Source organism: Oryctolagus cuniculus, unplaced genomic scaffold (genome assembly GCF_964237555.1).
Source record: "Oryctolagus cuniculus unplaced genomic scaffold, mOryCun1.1 SCAFFOLD_93, whole genome shotgun sequence".
Classification (NCBI taxonomy): Eukaryota; Metazoa; Chordata; class Mammalia; order Lagomorpha; family Leporidae; genus Oryctolagus; species Oryctolagus cuniculus.
In genome coordinates this window covers 261,511-272,507 of record NW_027208382.1, presented here as the reverse complement: position 1 = coordinate 272,507, position 10,997 = coordinate 261,511, and positions in this window count along the sequence as shown.

The window sequence follows — 10,997 nt, the reverse complement described above, 5'->3', positions numbered from 1 at the left end:
TCTAGGGCCAAAGTAGTAAATAAGATTTTTCTGGAAGAGACAGAGGTTATGAGGGAGCCAGGATTTGGGGTCAGTTAGCAGAAGTGAGTGTCACTCTTTCAGATTTGATGCAGGAAAGGAACAGCAACTGATCCCTGAGATTTTGGTGTGGGAAGGAAAGGAAGGAGGGACTTAACAAAAGCAAATGCCCTCTGGTTGTGGGCACCCACCCCTGACTGCAGCTTTTCGGAGGAACAGCTGGTGTCTCTAGGGATGCTGCAGCCTGGACTCCATTTCCCAGAGTTCCCAGTAGCTCCGAGGTATTCTGCTTTCCAAATACCTGTGGGCATGCACCTGCCACTGCCAGTCCCTGGGGCTCAGAGTTGGACCAGGGGAGTTCATTCCTTGATCAGTGTCAACCCTGGGGGCTATGCTGCTCCTTCTCTGGCATTTACTGCAACTCCTGCTCTGCACGTGCGATCCCAGGCAGTTTCCGAGTGCTCACCCTGAGCCTGCCTCCTGCTGCTTCTTCCCTCTTCATCCACCAACTGTGGGTCCCACATGCCAGGGACTCTCTTCTCCACACTCCCAATTTCACTCCCCGTGTATCTGGAAGAAAGGGTACCTGCTCCAGGGACTTTCTGCTGCAGGTTTGGCATGCAGGAAGGGGCGGAGACACATGTGGGAGAAGTGTGCCAGCGATCCTGGCAGCTTCTCCCGAGGTCAGGGCTGGGACCCGGGCTGCTCTGTCTCCCACCTCTATTTCCCAGGCTCAAAGTGCCCGGACTCTCTCCTGCAGTACCTCACCTAAACTGTCCCTAATGTGCTTTATTTAGTGGTTACAGGAGAGAGGGGGCAGTGTTCTGGGAACCTGCACTCACAGGGAAGGAAGGCAGAAAGACTCCTGATCTCCACAGTTAAATAAGCCGGGTTCCCACTGTGGGTGGTCTCAGAATGCAGTCTGGCCTTGTCTCTTGATGTTTCCTGGGCTGGTTCCTGCAGGGTGGGGCTGGATGGCCTTCAGGAGGGAGCCTGGGGCAGCAGAGGGGTGGGAAGGAGGATCTGTCTAGGATCTGCCCCACTGCTCTCATCCTGCACCTCATCTTCCTGGTGGGGAGCAGTGTGAAGCGTGAATAGCTGCTTTGTGTGTTGATCCCTCTCAAGTATTAATTATCAAATTTTTCCAATGTGGAATTTGAAGCTGTTCCAGAAACATGGGGTGGGAAATCTCCCTTCTTTCAAACAGGCACAGAGACAGTGGAGGATCCAAGGAGTTTCTATTAATGGCCCTAGGCTCAGCTGGAATGATTTCCTGAGAATTGAGCATCAAATTCAAGTTTCTTAGCTGTTACAGCATTGGTGGGTTTAAATGGCAGCCTACATGATTAGAACCACATTTCCAATGGTCAGTGGGTCCAGTATGTTTGTAAAAGAGATGCCAGGGACAGATTTATTAGGACAGATTTATGACTGGAGTTTACAAAAGCAGAACTTAGGACATCTTCCCTCCCTAGACAAGATTTCAGTGGGCAGCTGTTTCACTCATTAATTGTGAGCATCCACTTTTAAAGGTTTGTGTTGGATGGGGTCCACTTCTCTTTCTTTGATGATGTATTTGGCTGCTTTTCATTTTCTGTCTTCAGCTATCTCTTCTCCTGTTAGCAAGGCTGTCAACTGTTTTGACCTGCCACTGATCCCTTTGCAAAGTGAGAAGGGAACCAAAATTAATGCAAGTCTACTGTGTTGTCAATAACTGGAGCTACTTTTTTAAAGATTTATTTATTCATTTGAAAGAGTTACACAGAGAGGAGAGAGAGAGAGAGAGAAAGAGAGAGAGGTCTTCCATCCGATGGTTCATTCCCCAATTGGCAGCAATAGCTGGAGGTATGCCAATTTGGAGCCAGTAGCCAGGAGCTCCTTCTGAGATGAAGCTGTTTTTTTAAATAATTATTTATTTATTTGAAAGGCAGAACTTTGTCCAGCTCTCATAGGTGGGTGCAGGAGATGAGGGGTTTGGGCCAACTTCTACTGTTTTCCCAGTCCACAGCAGAGAGCTGGATGGGAAGTGCAGCAGCCAGGATCCCAACCGGCACCCATATAGGATGCTGACAAGGCAGCAGTAGCTTTACCCACTATGCAACAGTGCTGCCCACTAACGGGAGCTCTTTTAATCTGAGTTTGCATAAAGAGGAGAATTACAGCATCATAAATACAGATAAGTAACAGTTTTTCTCTGCCCAGCACTTTATATTACCCAGTGCTCCACTGAGAATCTTACATTCCACACTGTGTAATTAAGAAGGCCAGTTACTTATCTTATTTTGGGTTCTGTGTTTAAACCCATGACACTTTTGACATGGGAGGATATTAGTTCTACAATTTCATAGAGACTGGTCTTTGGAAGCATCGATAGAAGTTATAACTGTGAGAGTGGTAAGAAAGAAGAGGGGAAGAAATAAGTGCCCCTTACCTCCCTCAGAGATGTCCACAAGTGCAGTAGACGATATGCCCTTATGGTTGACTTTCTGGGACAAACTGTGTTTGAGTGCTTCACATGTTCTGATAGAAAGGTGTTGCCACCAGGTTTTTAGTATATTTTGTTAGTTTTTAAAGATTTATTTATTTATTTGAAAATCAGAGTTACACAGAGAGAGAAGGAGAGGCAGAGAGAGAGAGAGAGAGAGAGAGAGGTCTTCCATCAGGTTCATTTCCCCAATGGCTTCATCATTGTGAACTTTGCTCAGTTCCTGACCTATACCTTTCCTTTAACCTAGTACTTTGCCATGTAGTAGCCCATGAAAACTGCAGACTGCATAAATTAATGAATACTTGGAGGGTTGTGATTTCTTAGAGGAACATCATGAGATAGGAGGAATAAAACAAAACAAAAGTATCCTCCGTATATAGAAGGTACACTGTTTTTGCAAGCCACAGCGAAGAGGAAGAAGCAGGAAAGTAGTGAGACTGGAAAGTTTGCGGCAAAGGTAATAGGCACTGGTCAAGAATTTAACAAGCCCATTAGGAAAACATTAAGGTTTCCTTACTTCCATGTAGACTCTGCCCTCTTATGGTGAACAGGGTCCTCTAAACCCACTTGTTGCACAAATGAAAACCCAAGCATTGTCTTCTCCCACAGATGGAGTCTGCTATTGGTTTTGATTTACATTTCCCTAATGGCTAGTGATATTGGGCATGTTCATCTATGTCTTGACCATTGAGATTTCTTCTTCTGAGAAACATCTGTTTTGATCCTTGCCCATTTCTTAGCTGTACATTTTGCTTCTTATTTGGAGATTTTCCCAGTTCTATATATGTATGTTCTGGCTATCAATCTTTTGTCATAATCAGAGTTTTCAATGTTTCCTGCCATTCTGTCCATTGTATGTTCACTCTGTTGATTACTTTGTTGTGAAGATGTATCTTAATATGATATGCTCAAATTTCTATATTTTATTTTTGTTACTTGTGCTTTTGGAATCTTACCCAAAACTGTTGTCTATGCTTATGTTTTATAGTTTCTCATATGTTTACTTAGTTTCTGGTTTTATATTTAGACTTTTAATTCACCTTGAGTTGCTTTTACATAGTGTATGAGGTTTTGGGTATATTTTCAGGCTTCTACATATGGATAATCACTTTCCTTTAAACCATATGCTAAAGGGGTTCTTCTTTCTCCTGTTTGTTTTCTTTCCTTTGTTAAATAGGAGTTGCCTGTAGAAAAGTCGGTTTATTTCAGCTGCCTATACTTTTACACTGAACTATGAGTCTGTTTTCCAACAGTGCTAACACTGTTTCTATATTTTTAAGATTTATTTATTTATTGGAAAGGCCAGATGCTTCTTCCAAGTCTCTCATGTGGGTGCCAGCACCGTAGAACACGGTCCATCTTCCACCAATTTCCCAGGTGCATTAGTAGGGAGCTGGATTGGAAGTGGAGCACCTGGTCTCCTAGCAGCAACATATGGGATGCATGCACAGCAGGTCAAGGCTTTAATCCACTACACCACAGCACCAAACACTTCCTTATTTACTTCTGCTGTGATCTTTCATTATTCACTTTTTTCTACTGCCCTGCAACTTGACTCCTTCCTGTTTTTTTTCTGGGTCCTGGACGATGGTAGTAGGTGGCTTCTGGGATCTTTTTGTGTTAGTAGATACTTGGTAATCTAAAATCACAGTTTTTAGTTTCTATATTTCTCTGCTAATCACTAGGACCTTCTGGATGACAATAGAAAATGCTGGCAGAAATGAGGATATATTAATTTGCTAAGAAAATACCACAGAGAATATGATTTAAATCATGGAATTTTACTTCTCAGAGTTGTAGAGCTTGAAAATATCAGATCAAGGTGCTTAAATAGGCTCGATTTTTCCAGAAGCCTTTCTCCGATGTGACAGACACATCTACCATTTGATCTGCTTAAAAGCACTTTCTTCAGGTAGAGTCATGTTGCTGGTTAGCACTTCTGTGTTAGAGTTTTAGGGAGGCACATTTCAGTCCATAACAGCAAAAGGGGCCCTGTGGTCTACTTCAATGACAGCCATCTCTGCGGAGGACAGAAAGTTTGGAATCAGCGTTAGGATTTCTCACAGTATTACTGTCAGTGCTATCTCCATCAAATGTGCATTCATGTACACACAAATCTACCTGTACTCATAAACACATTCAACAGTGGAAATGCCTGATGGTTGTGTATGGGTAACATCAATATAATAATCCATAAGATGGCCTATTAGCAGACATTAAAAAGAGAATTAGAAAGAATGACAACAAAATCTTCAGTTACCTATATTTATGTCTATATGTATGATATTCAGTATTTATAGTTGCTAAAAGATGAATACTGATGTGTGGGAATAAAAGCTAAACCTTACCTTGCAATATTGCAGCCTAGTCTACATGAAAGATGTCTTCCTAAAACCATTCACTGGGCCCACTCTGTGGCATAGTAGATTAAGCATCCACCTGCAGCACCAGCATCCCACATGGGCACCAGTTTGAGTCCCTGCTCCTGCACTTCCAATCCAGCTCTTTACTAATGGCCTAGGAAAGCAGTGCAATATGCCCTGAGTTCTTGGGCCCCTGCACCCATGTGAGAGACCTGGAGGAAGCTGCTGACTCCTGGCTTCTGGCACCTGGCTTCAGATCGGCCCAGCTCCAGCCATTCTGGCCATTTAGGGGTGAACCAGTTGATAGAAGACCTCTCTTTCTCTTCCTCTCTATATCTGTAACTCTGCCTCACAATAAAGAAATACATTTTTTAAAAACCTTTCACATGTTAAATTTCTTAATTGTTTTAAAGATTTATTTATTTATGTACAAGTCGAGTTACAGACAGAGAGGAGAGACAGAGAGAAAGAGAGAGGTCTTCCATCTGGTGTTCACTCCCTAATTGATTGCAACTTCCAGAGCTGTGCTGATCTGAAGCCAGGAGCCAGGAGCTAGTTCCCGGTCTCCCAGATGGGTACAGGGGCCCAAAGACTTGGGCCATCTTCTACTACTTTGCCAGGCCATAGCAGAGAGCAGGATCAGAAGTGGAGCAGCTGAGTATTGAACCGGCCCCCATATGGGATGCTGGCGCTTCAGACCAGGGTGTTAACCTGCTCCACCACAGCACCAGTCCAACATTTTAAATTTCTGATACTCTAAAGTAGTACAGGATTGCATTACATCTAGGAAAGATGCATTTAAAAATTATAAATCTAGTGCATTTTAGCAGAAGTTTTAACAAATACTTCTGATTTTCTCAGCATTATATATAAATAAATGACATAATGAGTCATTGTCAGATTTTTAGCTTTTGACAGCCACTTATAATATTTCACAGCTTTTTGAAATGTATTGCTAGTGTGTTTTTCTCAACACATGCACTGGATTTTACCAGTTTAGTGCACATGGAGTTGCCTCTTATAGGATTTGCATTTTAATGGGTTTTCATGGCACATGTAATCAACATCTGCAAAGCCTCTAAAACACATAAATAATAACATGAATCAGGCTTTTTTCTTAAATATTAATTTATTTATTTGAAAGAGTTGCACAAATAGAGAAGAGGTAGAGAGAGAGAGACAGACAGACAGAGACAGAGAGGTCTTCCTTCGGCTGGTTTACTCCCAGTTGGCCGCAATGACTGGTCTGTGTCAATCTGAAGCCAGGAGCTTCTTCAGGGTCTTTCACATGTGTGCAAGGCCCCAAGGACTTGGGCCACCTTCTAATGCTTTCCCAGGACATAGCAGAGAGCTGGTTCAGAAGTGGAGCAGCCGCGACTTGAACTGGCACCCATATGGCTTGCCAACACTGCAGGCAACAACTTTATCTGCTATGCCACAGCGCCAGCCCCACATTGCATCTTTTTAAGATGATATGGATTTAAGTTCATGAGAAATTATTAGCATAGTGGGAACTGATAGATATGCATGAAGCAGGATGGACTTGTTAGGAATGGTGATGTTAATTTTCTTATAAAATAAATAAATAAGAAATTAAATATGGTCAGACATAAATGAAGACTAAATTTTATTAGTGGTAATCCAGAAAACACTGATCTCAGGTCTTTTTCTTCCAGTGTTAAGTTTATATTTTTAAATGCATACTAAGTGAACAAATTTCATGTAATTTATATATACAGATTGAAGAGCAAACTGATAACATCCTATCCTATCTTCCCTTGTTCTCATATTTCCAACTCCCTCCTTCTTGTTTTATTTTCTTTTAATTTTGACAGCTGCATGCTTTGATTTTATTTTAGAATCACAAGCTTTAACCCTCTACAAAATAAAGAATTCAGCAAGTAGTAGCAGAAATATCAATGAGTATATGTTGTGTACTCTATCAAAGAGTACAGAAAAGTGCTATGAACAATACTCAAATCTCAAAATGTCAATTTAACTCATATGCTGCTTTTTGTTGTCTATATATTAATTACCACCAGTCAGAGAAAACATATGGTATTTGTCTTTTGGGGACTGGCTTCTTTCATGAAGCATACTTGTTTCCAGTTCATCCATTTAGTTACAGAAGATGGGATTTCATTCTCAATTATGGTTGAATAGTATTTTACACTGTATATATAGCTCATATTTTTGTTCCAGTCACCAGTTGATGGACATCTGGGTTGATTCCATGTTAGCTATTGTGAATTGAGCTGTAATAAACATGAGGGTACAGATAACTCATGCCTGTGCATATTCTATTTCATTTCATGCGGATAAATTCCCAGTAGTCAGATGGCAGGATCACATGGTATGTTTGTTTTCAGATTTCTGAGGAACTTTGATACTGCCTTCCATAATGGTTGCACTAGCTTCATTCCCACCAACAGTGGGTTAGGGTACCTTTTTCTCTCCCTCTCCACCAGCCTTTATTGTTTGTTGACCTTTTCAAAAGAATTATTTATTTGAAAGATTGAGTTACAGAGATGGAGAGGCAGAGGCAGAGAGACAGAAGTATTTTATCTGCTTGTTTATGCTCCATATGGCCCAACAGGTAGTGCTGGTCCAATCGGAAGCCAGAGTCAGGAGCATCTCCCTGGTCACCCATGCGGGTGCAGGGACCCAGGCACTTGGGCCATCCTCCACTGCCCTCCCAGTCCAGTGCAGAAAGCTGGACTGGAATAGCAGCAACCGGGACCAGAACTGGCACCCATATGGGATGCCGTCTCCACGGGTGGAGGATCAACCCAGTGTGCTATGGCACTGGCCCCCATCAGGGATATTTTTCTATAGTACTCTCTCTCCACTGTATCTTTTTCTAGTTGAAGAATTAAGGTGATGCAGGATTAATAGAAGGAGTTTGAGAGGATTGTCTCTCTTTCAATTGTGTTGAATAGTTTGAGAAGCATTAGTTCTTTAAAAGTCCTGTAGAATTCAATAGTGAGGCTGTCTGATCCTGGACTTTTGCTTGTTGGGAGGGTCTTTATTACTCATCCAATCTCTGTCTTGGTTTTTGATTTGTTTAGCTTTTCTATGTGTCTTCATGACTCAATTTTGGTATATTGTGTATGTCCAGGAATCTGTTGATTTTTCCTCTAGGATTTCCAATTTGTTAGCAGTCACAACAGATGCCCACATCCTATATTGCAGTGCTAATCTGAGTTTTGGGTACTACACTTCCAAATCAGCTTCATGTTAATATCCCTGGGAAGCAATGTATAATAGCTCAAATTCTTTCATTCCTGTCGTCAAATTGGAGAACTGTAACCTCAATGGGGACTTGAGAACCTGGTCTTGCACAGTGGTAGCCATATAGAAAGTGAACCAGCAGATGGGAGATCTCTCTGCTTCTCTTTCCTTCTCTCTTTGTCTCTGTGTGTCTCTGCCTTTTTTATCATATTAAAATATTTAATTACTTACTTGAAAGAGTTACAGAGAGAGGGAGAGACAGAAATCTTCCACCACCTAATTCATTTTTGAGATGACTTTAATAGCCAGAGTGTGGCCAGGTTGAAGCCAGGAGCTTTCCCTCCGATGTGCATGGCAGCAAGGAGCTTTTCCTGCAATGTGCGTGGCAGCATCCCAGGCACTTGGGCCATCTTTCCCTGCTTTTTCAGTCCATTGGTAAGGAGCTGGATCAGAAATGGAATAGCTGGTACTTGAACTGGTGCACATACAGGATGCCAATGTAACAGATAGCAGCTTTGTCCACTGCACCACAACCACCAGCTCCTCTATCTGCCTTTCCAATAAATAAATCTTTTGAAAAAGAACTGAAGGTAGTAAAAGTCATCATGACTGAGCAATGGCAAATTTATTGAAGTGATCTATTTTCTTAAAGATCCTTTTATGAATTTGAAAGGCAGCACTAGATGGAGAGAATGGGAGAGATTGATCTTCCTCCTGGTTTGTTCACTCCTCAAATGGCTGCAATGACTGCGGCTAGGCCAGACTGATATCAGGAGCCAGGGGCTTCTTCCAGGTCTCTCACAAGGGTGCAGGAGCCCCAATATTTGAGTCACCCTGTGCTGCTTTTCCAGACACATTAGCAGGGAACTGGATCCGTTTGGAGCATTAATGTCTATGATACTCTCCTTGCAGTTGAAGGATTTAGAATCCATTTTGATTATGGGTGGGCCAAGTACAATGTCTTCCAATTGTCCAAGGTTTGGATTAGATGGGTTCTGAGAAATTTTGTTAAAATAGTTATTAATCTTGTTTAGACAAGGTCATAGTCAAAGTGGAGGTTCTCTCCTCCCTTCAGAGAAAGGTACCTCCTTCTTTGATGACCTGTTCTGTCCACTGGGATCTCACTCGCAGAGATCTTTTGCCAGAGTGTCTTGGCTTTCCATGCCTGAAATACTCTCATGAGCTTTTCAGCCAGCTCCGAATGCCTTTAGGGCTGATTCTGAGGCCAGAGTGCTATTTAGGACATCTGCCATTCTATGAGTCTGCTGAGTATCTCACTTCCCATGTTGGATCACTCTCCCCTTTATTTACTCCATCGGTTAGCGTTAGCAGGTACTAGACTTGTCTATGTGCTCCCTTTGACTCCCAGTCCCTCCACCATGACCAACTGTGAACTGAAACTGATCACCTGGAACAGTGAGATGGCATTGGTACATGCCACCTCAATGGGATTGAATTGGAATCCCCTGGTATGCTTCCAACTCCACCACTTGGGGCAAGTCAGCCTGAGCATGTCCCAAATTATACATCTCTTCCCTCTCCCATTCCCACCACCATGTTCAACAGGGATCACATTTCAGTTAATTTTCAACACTTAAGAATAACTGTGCATCAATTACAGATCTAAACCAGTCATATTAAGTAGAACAGATAAAAAAAACTACTAAGAGGGATAATGTATTAAGTTGTTCATTAACAGTCAGGGCTATGCTGATCAAGCCACCATTTCCCATAGTGTCCACCTCACTCCAACAGGTTTCCCTCTTGGTGTTCAGTCAGTCGTCACTGATCAGGGAGAACATATGGTATTTGTCCCTTTGGGACTGGCTTATTTCACTCAGCATGATGTGTTCCAGATTCCTCCATTTTGTTGCAAATGACTGGATTTCGTTGTTTCTTACTGCGGTATAGTATTCTAAAGAGTACATATCCCATAATTTCTTTATCCAGTCTATCGTTGATGGGCATTTAGGTTGGTTCCAGGTCTTAGCTATTGTGAATTGTGCTGCAATAAACATTAGGGTGCAGACCTCTTTTTTGTTTGCCAATTTAAATTCCTTTGGGTAAATTCCAAGGAGTGGGATGGCTGGGTCGAACCGTAGGGTTATCTACGACCTTGTCTAAACAAGATAAGAGTCGGAGAACTCAGAGGGCTTCCATAGCCTTGGAAACTCATGACTGGAGCATAGGGAGATTACTGATGCCATAGACAGGAGTGTCAATTGGTAAAGTCAACAACAGGAGTCACTGTGCACTTACTCCTCATGTAGGATCTCTATCCTTAATGTGCTGTACATTGAGATTTAATGCTATAACGAGTACTCAAACAATATATTTCACTTTGTGTTTCTATGGGGGTGCAAACTGTTGAAATCCTTACTTAATGCATACTAAACTGATCCTCTGTTAAAAAAAAAAAAAGAAATTATCAATTCCCAACTTGACTCTCACTGGGATTAAACATGACAATAGGTCTGCTCTGATTTCATCATCATTTAAAAAAAAAATCATCTATTATTTTTCACTTTATGTTTCTGTGTGGGAGCAAACTGTTGAAATCCATACTTGATGTATACTAAGCTGATCTTCTGTATATTAAGATAATCAAAAATGAATCTTGATGTGAATGGAAGGGGAGAGGGAGTGGGAAAGGGGAGGGTTGTGGGTGGGAGGGACGGTATGGGGGGGAAGCCATTGTAATCCATAAGTCGTACTTTGGAAATTTATATGCATTAAATAAAAATTAAAAAAAAGTTATTAATCATAACTCTCAGTTTAAGCTTTTCTTACCAAATTTTCATGCTTGCTGATGTTTATATCTATGGGAAAATTGGGTCTCTGGATTGCAACCAATGAAAGCATCCAGACTAACAGTAATAAGGTCAACAGTCAGCAGA